At 39.9% G+C, this 16241-nt stretch overlaps 1 long non-coding RNA gene across 5 annotated transcripts in view; it reads right to left on the reverse strand.

The window, feature by feature from the left end:
• Nucleotides 1–16241, reverse strand: part of LOC106838689 (uncharacterized) — a 275810-nt gene that overhangs the window by 121220 nt on the left and 138349 nt on the right. Inside the window, exon 3 of one of the 5 annotated variants that reach the window (XR_011498185.1) lies at nt 3554–4349. The exons of the other annotated variants lie outside the window; for them this stretch is intronic. This is a non-coding gene — a long non-coding RNA (uncharacterized lncRNA). Of the gene's footprint in view, nt 1–3553; nt 4350–16241 lie in introns of those variants that run through there. 5 annotated transcript variants of the gene reach the window in all.

The following is a 16241-nucleotide window of genomic DNA, read 5'->3' on the forward strand; positions in this document are numbered from 1 at the left end:
CCCTGGCTTTAAAAATCTGGAGTTTCATCGGTGACCACTTGAATTTTTCTATTTTTCATGGACTCACTCAAAAGGTGTTGGCACTTCGATCGGTTTAAGGATGGCTTACAGGCCGCACTGGGTGAAAGATCCAGCTGAGCTGTCAGAAATGATTATGTGCCAGGTAACAGTGTTTGCACAGGATCTCAGGGTAGCCTGGTAGATTCATATTTGATGTCTCCTACTCCGGGTTATTCTCTAGGTCAACAGAAAGGGATCCAACACCACTGACACATTTCTCTTTCCTCTTATACAGTAGGAAAAATGGAAAGGGCTTTAGGATGGTGAATACTTTTTGCCAAAACAAATATAAGATAAAGAAGACTGAGAAGTTGCCTGTTAACTTTAGAGAAATGATAGTGCAGACCCAGCATCTCGGGCTGACGTGGGCAGCTAGAGATGAGGCTCTGGAGTGTTTAATCAGGCCACTAGACAAGCCACCGTGGTGAGAACAGATGCTCCAAAAGAAATGCACCTGACCTGTTAGCTAGAGAATCCCTAGCATCTGGGCTTTACTTAACCATATGCTCATTAGTTTGATTGAAAGCTCAGAAAAGTTGAATGTCTTTTATTTTTTCATCAGTGATGTGATATGTGTACAATTATTACCTAAATAAATTAATGTGGTAAAAAATACAATCAAAATATCACTCGGGTGTAGGGATGTTTCTCCCCCGGCGATTTTTGTGTCTTAAGCTTCACTTCTAATTATAAATAAGTTTCTATCCAGCACCCCAACCTCACCCCCCCCCCCCCCGCCCAGAGAACTTCAAGCAGGAGTTAAGGTGCAATCTGAGGGGCAGGGAGGGGGAAGGGGGGATTTCATTAAAGTCTTTCCCATATCTTGCATCCTGTGAGTAATTCTGGAGCTGGAGGAAATGGCCAGGGATGTTATGCTCCAACAGGCCGCACTGCCAGTCATAAAATTGGCTTGGGTTGTGCACAACCATTTCGTAAAGACAGTAAAGACGACCTCTTGAAAGTTTGTGTATGAGGAGGGAATTAAACTCTGTGTTAGAAAGGCAGAAAATGTTCTAGCCCAGTTCAAATTAGTTTAAGAAGACTCAGAGTAGATCTCCCTTCCTGTTTGAAAACTGCATTGGGGCTTTTAAGAACCACAGACAGCCTGTGCCTCCATAGCCCGCTCTTTCAGGGCGCTCCTGGGGACGGTGTGACCTGCTCAGGAAAATGCCTTCTCCCTGAGAAGCTGCTCAGCACCTCTTCCCTCAATACCTACAGACTTTGCACAAAGTTGAAAGTAAGCTAATGATTTTGTGAGTTGGAGCCCATGCCCTGTCTTTCTGGTTTTAGTTATCTCCTCCATGCTGCAGTGCAATCTCTTTTTTTTCCCCCTGTACATTTTACTTTGATTCTCTTAGATTTAGAGTAGAAGTACTCACTAAAGCCAATCCACCCTCTATCAGCATAAAATTGGTCAGTGGTGAGACAACATAACAGAACTGAAACTCTAAGCTGTGGACAGACTCACTTTTCTGGAGATGAGTCTGCCGATTGGAAGTGACGGAGTGTTATCAGTATTCTGTAACTGGCACGATCTAATTTCCTTCCCAGCATTTTCTCCCTCAGTCCCTGGGGGAGGGAAGAGCAACTTGAAAACAAGTACAGGCGTATACATTCTGGTGGGAAAGGGGCAAGTGGTTACAACAGAGACCTGATAAAGGAGAAGTGCGACCTACCAAGAGCATTCCTAATGCTAGCGATTCACAAGCGTTGGCTCTGGTAGTGAGAAATTCCTGCTGAAAGGGTGAGGGAGGGATATTTCCAAGCATATTCTTTTGCCAGCTGGTCAGTCAGTGGCCCATGCTTACCACCCACTCCTTCCCTCTCATGACTCTTTCCTGTCTCAACAATTTACTTCACACCTCCAGACATTTGGCATGGTGTGCTCACTGTCCACTAAATCTTTGTATAGCTTGCCTCCTCCAAATCACTGCCATCTCAGCCCAAATGCCACCCTACAGTAGAGCTCTCCTTGACCACCCAGCTGAAGTTACATCTCCCACCCCTGCCTGTGTCACTCTCTAACCCATTACCCTGTTTTATCATCTTCATAGGACTTATGTCTCTGTGAAATGATCTTGCTTATTTGTTTCTGTGGATGTGTTTCGTGTCTTGCTTTCCTCACTGAAGCATAAAGTCCAGAAAGGCAGGAACTGCATCTTTCTGACTCTCTGCTACATCCCAGTGCCTAAGAAAGTACCCAGTACACTAGGGACTCAAAATATTTGTTGAATGAATGAATTTGTGAGTAAATGAGAACCATCGTCCATCAGAAGATGTCAACTTTATTCAGAACCAGGGAGTCTATGTTCTCTTGGTTAGCTCCTCTATTATCCTGCCCACCCCTCTACGTTTCCATAAACAGAGTAGGTAGAGGCACAGATGGAATCATATTTCTTAGGTCAGAGTGTGCAGTCAGAGTAACCAGGTAAGTGTCCAGGTAATTGACTTTACCACCTCAAATATCCAGAGACTTTTTCCTGAAATCCAGCTTAGCTGAGTAGGTAAGTACACAGACTCTGCAGTGCACTGCTAAGGTCGGAGCCTGACTATACAACTGGCTTAGTAATGTGACCTTGGGCAAATTAGCCTCTGTGTGCTCCAGTTTCTCTGCCTTTAAAATGAAAATAGGTTACTTCCTAGTTGCGTTGTTGTAAAGATTAAATGAGTTAATATAAGTAAAATGCTTAGAACAGTGTCTAGCGTGTCATAACATCATAAATGTTTTTTCTCATTGTTATTATAATTCTCAATTCTTATGACTCTAAGTCACGGGAATTTGAACCTTCTCGTGCCACAGATTCTGACAGTCTCATGAAAGCTCAGGACCATTTGTCATAATAACGCTTTTAAAAACATAAAATAAACTACATAATGTTACAAATGAAGAAATGTATTGAAATATATTTATCAAACTTTTAAAAGTCTGTGGCATAGAAATATATCTTCTTTTTAAACACATTAAATAACCAGATGTACTGGCAGGACTCATAACTACCATAATTTTAAAGTAGTGAAAGGCATAAACAACATTTCAAGATATTGGCAACAACATTGAAAATATCTGTGAATTCTATTAGTGATAAAATCACAGCTACTGCTAATACTGTGGTTGGTTGCTGTCATCACTACTAACTGAAGGGCACGCTAAAATTCAGGTAGACACAGAGAAAATAAAGATGCTAATTGTTTTCCCAATGCTGTTCACAGACACTCTGATCATATCCACGGTTCATGTCATCTAAGATAAGAACCCCTGCTACAGGGGCAGTTTTCAGCTCCCTTAACAGCTATCCCAGGGTAGTTTGGCAAAATATACATAATTTTTATATATGAATTTTTAGAAATGGATGTGATTTGACTCCTAGATGTGTATCCAGGAGTATAGATCTAGAAGTGCCCATGCACACGCACAACACAAGAATGCTTACTACAGTCTGTCTGAGACAGTGAAGGACCAGAAACAACCCACATATTCATCGACAGGAATTTGTTAAAATAACTTTATTAATCAGTACACTAGGAAATACACATCTTGTTTTCGTTGGTTTGTTAAGGAAGAAGATTAAGACTGAAAATTGTCTCTAAGTATTGAGATAAAAGACACTTTTAATTGAAATCACACAACATATACAATATTATCTCATTTTTGTAAAAACACAATTAATTGCATAGATACATTGGTTAACAGTGGTTATGGGGGTGGTTGATTATGGGAAACTCTCACTTTCTGTACATTTCGGTAATCAAACATTCTTTTTCCAATAAGTCTGCATCTTCAGTGATCAAAAATGTAATGGTGATTATTTTTGAAAAAACAAACCCAGCTCTCCTAGGTTTCCTGGCATCCAGAGCTTAGATTTTAGCAAATGTGTAGAAGACCAAACATATTTATCACTATTTGCATGCCTGCAGACAGTCTCAGAGAGAGAAGCTCTTGAGCTTTTCCCAGAATTCCTTCATAAGAATGATGCTGTGGTTCCCAAGCCACAGTCTGTTGGTTTTGTGTTACTCAGACATGAACTAGCACTTAATCTCAAAAGTTTTGAAATACTTTTGGTGCACTTGGTCTAGCCTGCCAATAGTTCCTGTTTCTAGAGCCTTCTCTCTACCAGTTCTTTAGTATTGTTGCTCCTTGATGTGAACCAACAGCTTAAACAATGCCCAGTTGCCCATTTCATGTTCTTTTTTCTGCCTGAAGCAAACCATTGATTTCACTGCCCTCCACAAGTACTTGGCCCATTCCTGCAACTGGGCCTCCTCTTCTCAGCTGTCTTCATCTGGCTGCCCTGCATTTGAAGATCAGGGAAGAGAGTAAACTTCAGGTTAGGGAGGCTGTCATGGGCACAGCAACTGTACAGCTCTATCAGCATATACATATTTAAACACCACCCTGCAATGCCAAATCAATAGCAATGATTTTTTCTAGGAATTCATGCTTCTTTAATTAAAAAAAAAGGAAAACTTGTCACCTCTTCTTCCTTTCATTTTTACGTCTTGTCACTTCTCAACTCAGAGCAATCCAGTTCCTGTTTCCACCATGCTTCTCTCTGAAGTGTCCAATGACCTCCATGCAAGCTTCTGCTCTTTTCTTATTTGTCCTCATGATATCTGATACTGTTGCTCACTGACATATCTTTGAGACTCTGCCCTTCACTTCTGGGATACCATGCTATGGATTTTCTTCCTCCTTCTTCATAGATCCTTCTTTTCCACTCCTAAATGTCAGGGTTCCTCAGGGTTCCACTTATAGCTACAGAATTATGGCTCATTAGCACCTCCAAACTCAACGTGTCCAATCCTAAATTTGGCATTTCTCTCCAAATCCTCTCTTCTTTACTCTCCATTTCCTATCCCTATGCATGACACTTTGAATTTCTAGTGTTCAAGGCCAAACACTAAGCACCTTGCTAGAATCCTCCCTCTCACCCAACCTCAGACACCCAAACTCTCTTTTGATTCTATAGTTTTTACCTCCTTAAATCTCTCCCATCCATCCATTTCACCCCTTTATTGCCTTAATTCAGCATGTGGACAACCACAACACTCTCCAAACTAGCTATCTCCTCTAGTTTATATAGCTTTTATTTACAAATGCCTATGTGATCTTTCTAAAGCCCAAATATGATTATGCCATTTTCTTAGTTAAATTTCATAGATCCCTATTGCTTTCAGTATAAAAGCAAAAAATCTTTCATTGGTCAACCAAGATCTTTCATGATTTTGTTTCTGCCTACTTCTCTAGGCTCATTTCCTGCCATAACCACCACAGATGGCTCAGTTCAGCCACATGAAATAATTTGCTGCTTGTTCCCTCTGAATATACCCATGCATTTATACATGAGCATCTCTCTACCTGAAGTACCCAAATTCCACACACACCCCACCACCAGCATCATACATATCCATACACACACCTGATATAAGTCTAGCTAATGTGAACCTATCCCTGAAAACTTAGTGTCACCTACCCATATAGCTTTCCTTTATCCTCACCTCTCACCACCAGTCTAATTTATTTTTTTATTTTTTTGAGGAAGATTAGCCCTGAGCTAACTACTGCCAATCCTCCTCTTTTTGTTGAGGAAGCCTGGCCCTGAGCTAACATCCATGCCCATCTTCCTCTGCTTTATATGTGGGACGCCTACCACAGCATGGCTTTTGCCAAGTGGTGCCATGTCCACACCTGGGGTCCAAACCGGCGAACCCTGGGCCACTGAGAAGCGGAATGTGTGCACTTAACCACTGCGCCACTGGGCTGGCTCCACCACCAGTCTAATTTAAACTGACCATGTACTATCACTATCATGGCACTGTCTCCTCCAGTAGGCCAGAAGCTTTTTAATCACAGAAGCTGTGTCTTCTTAGATTCAGTATCACCAGCACCTACTGATCAACAAGTGTTCATGGAAATGGATGATTTACTTTATGACACAAACCCCCATTCACTTCACTACTCAGTCCCCACACTTTTAATCAGCTCATGTCACTCGCTTCCTTAGCAGTCTTCTCCATGCCTTTATGAGAATAAAGCCTAAACTCCTTAATCTAGAACCCAGACTTCATAATCTAATCCCAAATGTCCTTTCCAGAATTGTTCCCTACAGTATCCCCTCAGGATGGATCATTTGCTACAGCCCTACTCCACCACGCATCCTTCCCTGGATTCTTACATTCTCATACTTTCAGACTTGGTCTATCTAAAGAGAACTCATGAACCAGTCTTATTTGGGAAACTTTGCTCCCCTCAGGAAGAACTAATTTCAGGAGAAATAATTCACTCCTAATACAGGATACCTTTATTTTGTGTTAATTATATTTTGCTGGTTTTATATTTAATTATCCCTCATTGCATTATAATGGCACTAGAGACAAAGAATTTGTCTCATTCCTCTCTGTTCACTCTTTTCTATTCCTAACCCCAAGGCAGTGACTTGCACATAGTTGATATCAATAAATATTTGTTAAATTACATATATTCAACTGGGAAATTCCACCTTATTTTAAAAATGTTTAAATTTTGAAGCTCCTAAAGTAAAGTTATGCCTAAATTCCATGTTCTGTTCCATAATTTGTTTACCCTAGGCATTGCAACTTAAGGGGGAAAGAAACCTGTATACAGGCAATAAAAGCAAAAATAAACAATTGGGACAACATCAAACTAAAAAGCTTCTGTACAGCAAAGGAAACAATCAACAAAATGAAAAGGTAATTTATGGAACGGGAGAAAATATTCACAAACCATATATCTGATAAAGGGTTAATCCAAAATATACAAGAAAGTCTTACAACTCAACAGCAAAAACCAAATAACCTGATTTAAAAATGGTCAAAGGACTTGAATAGACATTTCTCCAAAGAAGACATACAAATGGCCCACAGGCACATGGAAAGGTGCTCAACATCACTAATCATCAAGGAAATGCAAATAAAAACCACACTGAGATATCATCTCACATCTATTAGGTTGGCTGTAGTAAAAAAATTAAAGATAAGTACTATTGACGGCACGGAGAAAAGAGAACCCTTGTACGCTGTTGGTAGAAATGTAAATTGATGCAGTGACTATGGAAAACAATATGGAAGTTCTTCAATAAATTAAAAATAGAAGTCCTGTATGATCCAGCAATCTCACTTCTGGGTACACATCCAAAGGGATTGAAATCAGGATCTTGAAGAGATACCTGCATTCCCACATTTATTGCATCATTATTCACAATATTGAAGACCTGAAAGTAAACTAAATGTCCATCAATGGATAAATGGATAAAGAAAATGTGGTATATACACACAATGGAATATTATTCAGCCTTAAAAAACAAGGAAACACAGCCATTTGGGACAGCATGGGTGAACATGGTAGTAAGCCAAACAAAGAAGGACAAGTAGTACCTGACTGCACTTTTATGAGGAATCTAAAATAGTCAAATTCACAGAAGCAGCGAATAGAATGGTGCTTGCCAGGGATGAAGGGGAGGGTGAAATGGGGAGAGATTGGTCAAAGGGTACAAAGTTTCAGTTATGCAAGATGAATAAATCCTAGAGAATAACTGTACAGCATAGTGCCTATAGTTAACAATAACATATTGTATACTTAAAAATTTCCTAAGAGGGTATATCTTATGTTAAGTGTTCTTATCACAAATAATAATAATAAATACAGAGGGTAGGAGGAAGCTTGTAGAAGTGAGGGACAGGTTTACGGCATTGGCTTTGGTGATGGTTTCATGGGTGTATATTTGTCTCCAAACTCACCAATCGCATACGTTAAATATGTACAGCTTTTTGTATGTGAATCATACCTCAATAAACTAGTTTTTTTAATAAAAACCCTAGAAAATGCAAATGTTATTTATTTGTTCAGAGAAAAAAATTCCTTACATATATTAATAACATTATTGCCAACCAAAAACTTGGTACTATTTAATGTATAAGAATGGATATAATATATGAAAGTAACAATAATATTCTATTAATAAGGCCTTGCTTTCTGCAAAAGCAGCATCTACTCCAGTAGAATGAATATCCATTTCCTTTATTGATTTTGGAAGAAATGGGATACACATGGAGTAACACCACAAGGACTGTTCAAAGGTGTTTCTAACAAAGCCTCAAGACTGTCAATGAGGCCAAGGAGGCAGTGATCTTGGAAAAGAAAACTGCCAGTTTGGGGCAATCATAGGCAATGAAATAATTTCTTTATTAATGCAGAACTCAAAGGGAAAAATGAAGCTGGTATCTCTGGTTATCTGAAAACAGCCTTGACTTTGCACCCCCAAAAATGCACTTCCCTCCTCTCAGCCTGTCCTCAACTTCTTCCATTCCTCTCAGAAGCACAGGGAAATTCCGAGGTTCTCCTGTGTTGTTGACCAAAGATGAACACATCAACCATGGTAGAAGTTGCTGGTTCCCTGGTGACTGGCAGAAACCCATGTATTTCTCCAAGTATTACTCAGCATGCAATACCTTCAGTAAATAATGGCTTCTGCCTCCTCTATGCCTCAGACAATAACAACATGAATGAATCTAGGTGAAGGCGGAGGTTGGGGGTAGGGATGAGGTCAGGGTAGTAAAGGGGAGAGAGAGAAAGAGCAATACGAAGGGAAATCCCCTTCCTGACTCTGGGCACTGCTTTTTTCTCTCTGAAGTATCAGTTTGCATCAAACCCAGCTTAGTGAGCTTAACCCTCTGTTAGACCCCGTAGGGGGTTACAAGAAAATTTTCACAAACTTGTGGAGCTATTATTACACATGGAAAATAACTGGAAAATAACATAGGGCATTTTATTATCAAAAGTCAGTAAAAATCAAATGATTCAGAATTCTTGCTTTGAGTAGTCAGGATGAAGAGATGCAAGAGCCAGAATTTATAAAGAAGGTTTTTCTGGAGAACATAGAACCTAAACTTATTTTGGAAATGCAAACCATTGTGGCAGGCCAAGTACAGGCATCAACATATCATAAGGAGCTTGGCGAAATAAACTGGGACTTGCCCCTCTTACAAAATCCTGGAAACTTGAAATCTCTTAAGGATTCTTCAAAGGTCATTTTATTTTAGGCTTTAACTCAATTCTGCTTTCCTTCTCAATTATTTAAAAACCTTCATAATAAATTTCTTGGACTTTACCCTTAGTTGCCTCTCTATGTGGAGTCTAGGAATCTTGAAATAAGAAACAGGAAAAATAAAATCTCAAAAATAAAGTGATCCTCCTCCTCTTCCCCTTTCCCTGCCCTTCCTGAGCAATGCAGTTCAAAGGTGTTAGGTAGGGCTGAGCGAAGACAGCCATGGAAATGTGGGGGTGGACAGGGAACATCTTGATATGAGGTGTTGGAACCCATGAGTGGTGAGGGTGGTGTCCACACGGGAGTCACAGCCCAAGAAGGGTGAAGAGGGTATCCATGAAGAGGGATGGCCTGGCATGGATGCAAGAGCTTGAGTGGGATTAGAAAGGCTTCTACAATGGAGGGTGGCCCAAAGCGACCCAGTGAGAATGAGAAGGGTGCCCACGTGAGTATATGAACTGGGCTTTCCTTGCAGGGAGCTTGGGGCAGGTCATGATATGTCAGAGCCCCAGAAAGTTACAGAGGGCATCAACATAAAGCGTAGGTAGTGTGGGTGTTGGAGCCCAAGTGGTGGACAAGAAGGGCACCTGGACAAGAGGGTGGCCTGGTGTGAGTGCCAGAGCCTAAGAAGATCGATGAGGGCATCCACATAGGTGGGAAACCCTGCTCAAGTTGTCTATGTCCAAGTGGGATGAAGAGGGGCAACCCAGTGTCAAATGTTGTAACCTAAGCAAGGTGAGGAAGGCAGTCCTGTTGGGAGCATGAGGGCCTAGGAGGCACCAGAGGGCTTCAGCTTGAGGATGCCATCAAGCACAGGATATGTGAGCTCAAGAAGTTGTAGGCAGGGGTACTCTTAAGGATTAGGGCAGTGACAATAGGAGATTAGTTACAAAGAGGGAGGTTGATCAAATAAGAAGCATTTTCAGGATAATAAAAGCCTGTTTTCTCAGTGTTGGAAAAGTTACAAATATGGAAAGAAAAATAGAATGAACCACGTGGTGTTGCATTGGAATTGGAGATATTGGCATGAAAACATGGATTTTAATATAGATAGACAAATAAATAAATATAGATGAAAATGTGCATGTGTATACAAACACACACACAAATACATATATCCCTCCCCAGCTCTGTCCATTGAGAGGGCCTGGAAGCAATGCCATCTCAAAAACAATGAGCACATCTAGCTTCCAGATCATCATTTCCAAATATCGTTCTCTACTAAAAGGGGCCAAAACTCCTCAGAAAAATGGCTGATTCCATAGCTGGGGTAGGAAAAGTACAAAAAGAGCCTGAAACATCTTGCTATGCCATAAAGTAAGACAATGCTCAAAGAATGATGGAGTTAGATCAAAGGGACACAGAAAACAGATTGAAGAGGCTCCCACTGGCCAAACTGCAGACAATTTGAACATCTAAAATAAATAATGGTAGCAATGCATTTTAATCTATTGAATAAAATGAGAAACCATAAGCCTATGTTAATATAAATAAGTGAAAAATTCATAGAAAGTTTGATGAGGAATAGGATATTTACTTTGTCAAAGCATTTTCCCCCAAATACATATGAATTATAGAGGGAAAATAGTAAGTTTACACTTACATTACTTACTTTACATTTACTTACATTAAAATAAAATGACCTTTGATATCACCTTAATAAAATGATCATGTTAGCAACCATCGGTAATGTGATAAGTCAAAAATATACACCACCTGATAGGAGGCAATGAGAAGAAAACAGCATCACTTCTGTGCCATGCCTGCCAAAGAATAATGTGAATCCTATCATGATGAAACATCAGAGAAAATCAAACTGAGGAATACGCTATAGAGTAACAAATCTGTAATCTTCAAAAGTGCCAAGGCCATGAAATTCAAGGAGAGAAAACTAAATAAAGATGGAGGCAACCTAAAGAGACACAACTAAATGCAATGTTTGATTCTGAACCGGACCCTTTTCTTACAAAGGACACCATTGGGACAATGGCTGAAACTACATTGGGAGAGTAGGACGGATGGTAGAAGGGTATCAATGTTAATTTCCTGATTTTGATGGTTGTTTTGTGGTTATACAGGAGAATGTCCTTGTTTGTTAGGAATACACACTGAAGTTTTCAGGTATGATAGGGCATCCTGTCAACAACTTGATTGTTTCAGAAAAACATTGTAGTGTTGCAACTTTCATGTATGTTTGAGATAGTTTCAAAATTTTAAAAGATAATAATAAATGGTAAATTGGTCATGCTACATGTGCTGGGCTGGTAAAGTTCTGACTGACAAATGCCTTCAGTGGAGTCTCTCCTGGGTGACTTAAAGGGAAAGAACACAGGACTGTGGTACAGCATGAGATGAGAGCCTTGTCCCAGCATTCTCTACCCCACCCAGAGACCATGGGAATGAAGCATCCATGTGTCTTCAGGGCAGAGATGTCCTGATGTGTGTGCAGGGCAGCGCTTTCTAGTTCTGAGTCTTCAGGTAAAGTGAGCTTCCTCTGATCTCCTCAGTATAAATGATTAAAAAAGCCCTTCCATAAAAAAAGATGAAATCTTGCCATTTGTCACAACATGGATGAACTTTGAGTGTATTATGCTAAGTGAAATAAGTCAGATGGAAAAAGACAATTACTGTATGATTTCACTCATGTGTAGAAGATAAACAAACAAGTACATAGATACAAAGACCAGATTGGTGGTGACCAGAGGGAGTGGGAGTGGGCTAAAGGGGTAAAGGGGCTCATGTGTACAGTGACGGATGGCAGCTGGACTTCTGGTGGTGAACACGATGTAATTTATACAGAAGTTGAAGTACAGTGATGTACACATGAAATTGATATAATATTGTAAATCAATCTTACCTCAATAAAAATAAATTTAAAACACCAAAAAACCAACAAAACAAAGAAAACCCCTTTCCTTTTGAACTCATTTCCACGTAACTGAGCCTCTAGTAGTTGGGAGGGGGAGGGGAAGAACCCTGGGTTTGGAAAGTTAAAACCTGGTTTGACCTTGGCCTCTCTGAGAAGCCTCCCTTCCTACCTCACTGGTTGCTATAAGCATCACATGAGATAGGTGTGAAATCTCTTTATGAAGTGCTATGTAAAGGTCAGTATCACAATGGCTGCTCCCCAGCATCAGAGCTCAAGTGAGGCAAAATTAAAAAGTAAGTGAGGCTGTCTTCAATTTCCTTCCTCTATTTTCCTTTTTCTCACTTCTTGTTGCCTTCTGAACCTACCTCTGATCCAGTGTTCTCAGCAGCCCACTGTATTGCCCTGCCTTGACCTGTTTGGAAGTATCTCTCCCATCTCTTTAGCAAAATTCTAATTGCTTAGCCAGCAGAGGAAAACATGTGCCTCAATCACACTCTTGCCATGTACCAAGCCTGTAGGAGCAATACAAAAGATATAAGGGACAGAGTCCCTGCCCTTGAAAGACTTGCACCCCAGTTGAATTACCAATACTCCTAGGGAGTATTTTTGTTTTCAAGGAGAATACTTAAAGACATAATATTCTGATGCCAAGGCACAAATGTCCAAGTGAGCCATGAAGCCATAGAACAGATGAGTGTCACCTGGTGGAGCCTGGGGTGGGGGTAGGGAGGGAAACAGTGAGACGGATGACCAAGGGAAAGGTAACCATTCTCAAAGCACACCTCCCTGGCTCTGCCACCCGGCTTCCTCACCTACAAGTACAAATATTCATAATACCTACTTCATGGAGCTGTTGTAGGATTAAGAGAGTGGTAAGTGCTATGTCATTGCTAAATGCTATCATAAAGTCATGAAGCTGTGGAGATAAGGCAACCCTGCCCCAGGTAGAAAAGAAAGATAAGGAAAAGCAGGAGGCCCTGGAGAAAGAGGAAGAGGAAAAACACGGTGTTCTCTTACCCATGGGACCTCAAATTTAAAACCTTAAATAATAATAATAAAATCTTACATAAGCTGCTTGTGAAATAGCTTTGCCCATGGCAAAACCTATTCGCATATAAGTGGTGTGTATGTAAACGTGCTTACTGAAAGAACAGGAAAATGAAGTTTGGACTAACATAGGGAGAAGAACATTGGTTTTGTTGGTTTGGGGACTATGGGAACACTAACACTCACTTACTGAGACACAAACATTCACAGAACTATCACGCTGGGACTAAGAAGGCAGGGTTTCATGGACTCCATGCAACTTTACCACATCCATGATGTCAACTTGGTTGGATGAAAATTGTCAGACTTGCTACCTGAAAATTTGGCTTTTCTGACACGTTTGGCTTTGCTGCTCCTGTATGTTACTATATCTATTTAGAGCCATGTGATGCTCCCATGGGTGAGAGTGACAGGAGCAATTGAAAGGGGTAGACCATAAATTCCCTTTGTGTTTTTCCTTTCTGAAGGGAACAGGTAGCAGAGTCTGCAAAGTCAGAGTACAAGAAAGCATGGCTGAGAACACCACGGCGCCTTCCTGGGCCACTCTTGCTCTAAATATTTGGCAGGAAATTTTCCGTCTGAGGCACGATCCACCAAGCCTTTCCTTGCAGCCACTGCCTCCCACAAAAGCTCTCCCCCAGCTGAAACCGACCTTGTGGAGGGCTCCTTTGCCAATAGCAGTGATGGCTTCAAAATGCATTCTCTCCATAGTTGTAGGCTGAGGTTAATAACCTCAGCACATAAGATATATTTATTCATATTTAGTTATTTAGATGAAAATTAAACTATGCTGGTCTAAAGAAAGTAAAAGTAATAATAACTTTTAATAATAGCTAAATCTATTGAGCAGTTATTATGTACTAGATCCTGTGCATTATTTTCTCTTATCCATTAGCTATATAATGTCATTGCTATTTTACAGATAGTAAACTGAGTCTTGGAAGAGTTAATAACTTGTCCAAGTTACAAAGCTAGTAAAAGGCAGAACTGAGATTTTCATTCAGACAGACAGTTAAAATTTAAAGCTCTCATTCTTAGCCACCATTTCACTAGGCTAATTTTAACAATGCATTTTAGTAGAATAGGAAATAATATTCAGAAGCAATGTCTTTAAAAATACTTTCTGTGATTTTTTTTTTTGAGGAAGATTAGCCCTGAGCTAACATCTGCAGCCAATCCTCCTCTTTTTGCTGATGAAGACTGGCCCTGAGCTAACATCTGTGCCCATCTTCCTCTACTTTATATGTGGGTCGCCTACCATAGCATGGCTTGCCAAGCAGTGCCATGTCCGCACCCGCAATCCAAACCGGCGAACCCCTGGCCTCAAAAGCGGAACATGCAAATTTTAACCGCTGCGCCACCCGGCTGGCCCCCTTTGTGTGATTTTTTTAACTTTTGATCTTGAAATAATTTTAAATTTATTATTTTGCAGTTTCAAAATAGTACAAAGAGTTCTCATATACCCTTCGTCCAGCTTCCCTTAATGTTAGTATATTTCATAACCGTGGTAGATTTATCAAAACTAGAAATTAACATTGGTTCAACACTGTTAACTAAACTACAGACGTTATTAGGATTTTTCCAGTTTTTTTCACTGACGTCTTTTTGCCATTCCTACATCCAATCTATTTAGTTGTTAGTCTCCTCCAATCTGCAATAGTTTCTCAGACTTCTCTTGTTTTTCATGATTTTTGACACTTGTGAAGAGTGTAGATTGTCCCCCCATTTGGGTTTTTCTGAGGCTTTCTCAAGACTATACCGAGGTTATGAATTTGGGGGGAAGAATAAGACAGAAGTGAAGTGCCTTTTTCATCACATCGTCATCAGTTCTTCCTATCAACATGACTTATTACTGGTGATGTCAACTTTGATGACTCGGTAAGGTGGTGTCTGCCAGGTTCCTCCACCGCAGAGTTACAACATTCTCCTGTCCAGACTCTGCTCATTAGAAAGCAGTCTACAAATCCAATCCACACTCAAGGGTGTGAATTAGCCTCCAGCTGTCAGCGAAAAGATTAACAAAGCATTTGTGGACATATGTTAAAACCACCACGGATTTACTTTGAAACCGTGTGAATTTTCCGCTTCTCCTTAAAGTTTTGCCCACTAATGTTAGTATTCATCAATGGAATTCGCCAGCAGCGAGTACTGCTCTGGTGTTCTAATGGTGATTTTGTATTTCTCTCATTGCTTCCACATTTATTATTTGGAATTCTTCTGTAAGGACAATTGTCCATTCTTCCTCATTTATTTACTTATTCAATTATTTATATTAGGAGATGTGAATTAAGTATATATAAAATCAGTATAAACTACATGTTATAGATTCATAGATACTTATTTATGAATTTATTTAAACTTTTTATCTGGAAGTAATTTTAGATTTACAAAAAAGTTGCAAAGAGTTCCCGTATATCTCTCACCCAATTTCGGTCCCTCTAATGCTATCAGTTTACGTTACTAGAATATATTTGCCAAAACTAAGAAACTAACATTGGTACATCACAATTAATCAAATTCCAGAGTCTATTTTGGTTTCATCAGTTTTCCTACTAATGTCGTTTGCTACTCCCAGAGCCAATCCAGGATGCCATATGGCATTTTGTTGTTATTTCTCCTTGGTCTTCTCTAGTCTGACGGTTCTTTTCTTCCCCACCCCCTTCAGGAAGGTTATGTCATGCATCTGTAATACAGTTTGATTCATTTGACACAGGCTGCATTCCATCCTGGGATCTCTTCAACATCCTGGTTGTTTTTTTTAAGTTGCATACAGTGAAGTTTACTCTTTGTGACATAAACTTCTATAGGTTTTAGCAAAAGTATATAGTGATGCTTCCACCAACACCACAGTACCATACAGACCAGTTTCATCACCTCCCAAAATTCCCTTGTGCAGCCCATTTGTACTCAAACTCTCCTCCTTCCTAAAACCCTTGGCAGTGAATGATCTGTTTTCTGTCTCTATCATTTTCTAGAATGTCGTATAAATGGGATCAGACAATATGTAACCTTTGGGGTTTGGCTTTTTTCACTTAGAAAAATTCATTTAATATTCGTTCAGGTTGTTGTATGGATCATCCCAAAGCGAAAGTTTTAATTTTGATAAAGTTTAATTTATTAATTCTTACTATTATGGATTGTGATTTTGGTGTTATATGTAAAGCTTAGTGCCACATCAAAGTTCTTGTAGATTTTTTCTTATG

This window comes from Equus asinus, chromosome 25 (assembly GCF_041296235.1).
Source record: "Equus asinus isolate D_3611 breed Donkey chromosome 25, EquAss-T2T_v2, whole genome shotgun sequence".
Taxonomy (NCBI): domain Eukaryota; kingdom Metazoa; phylum Chordata; class Mammalia; order Perissodactyla; family Equidae; genus Equus; species Equus asinus.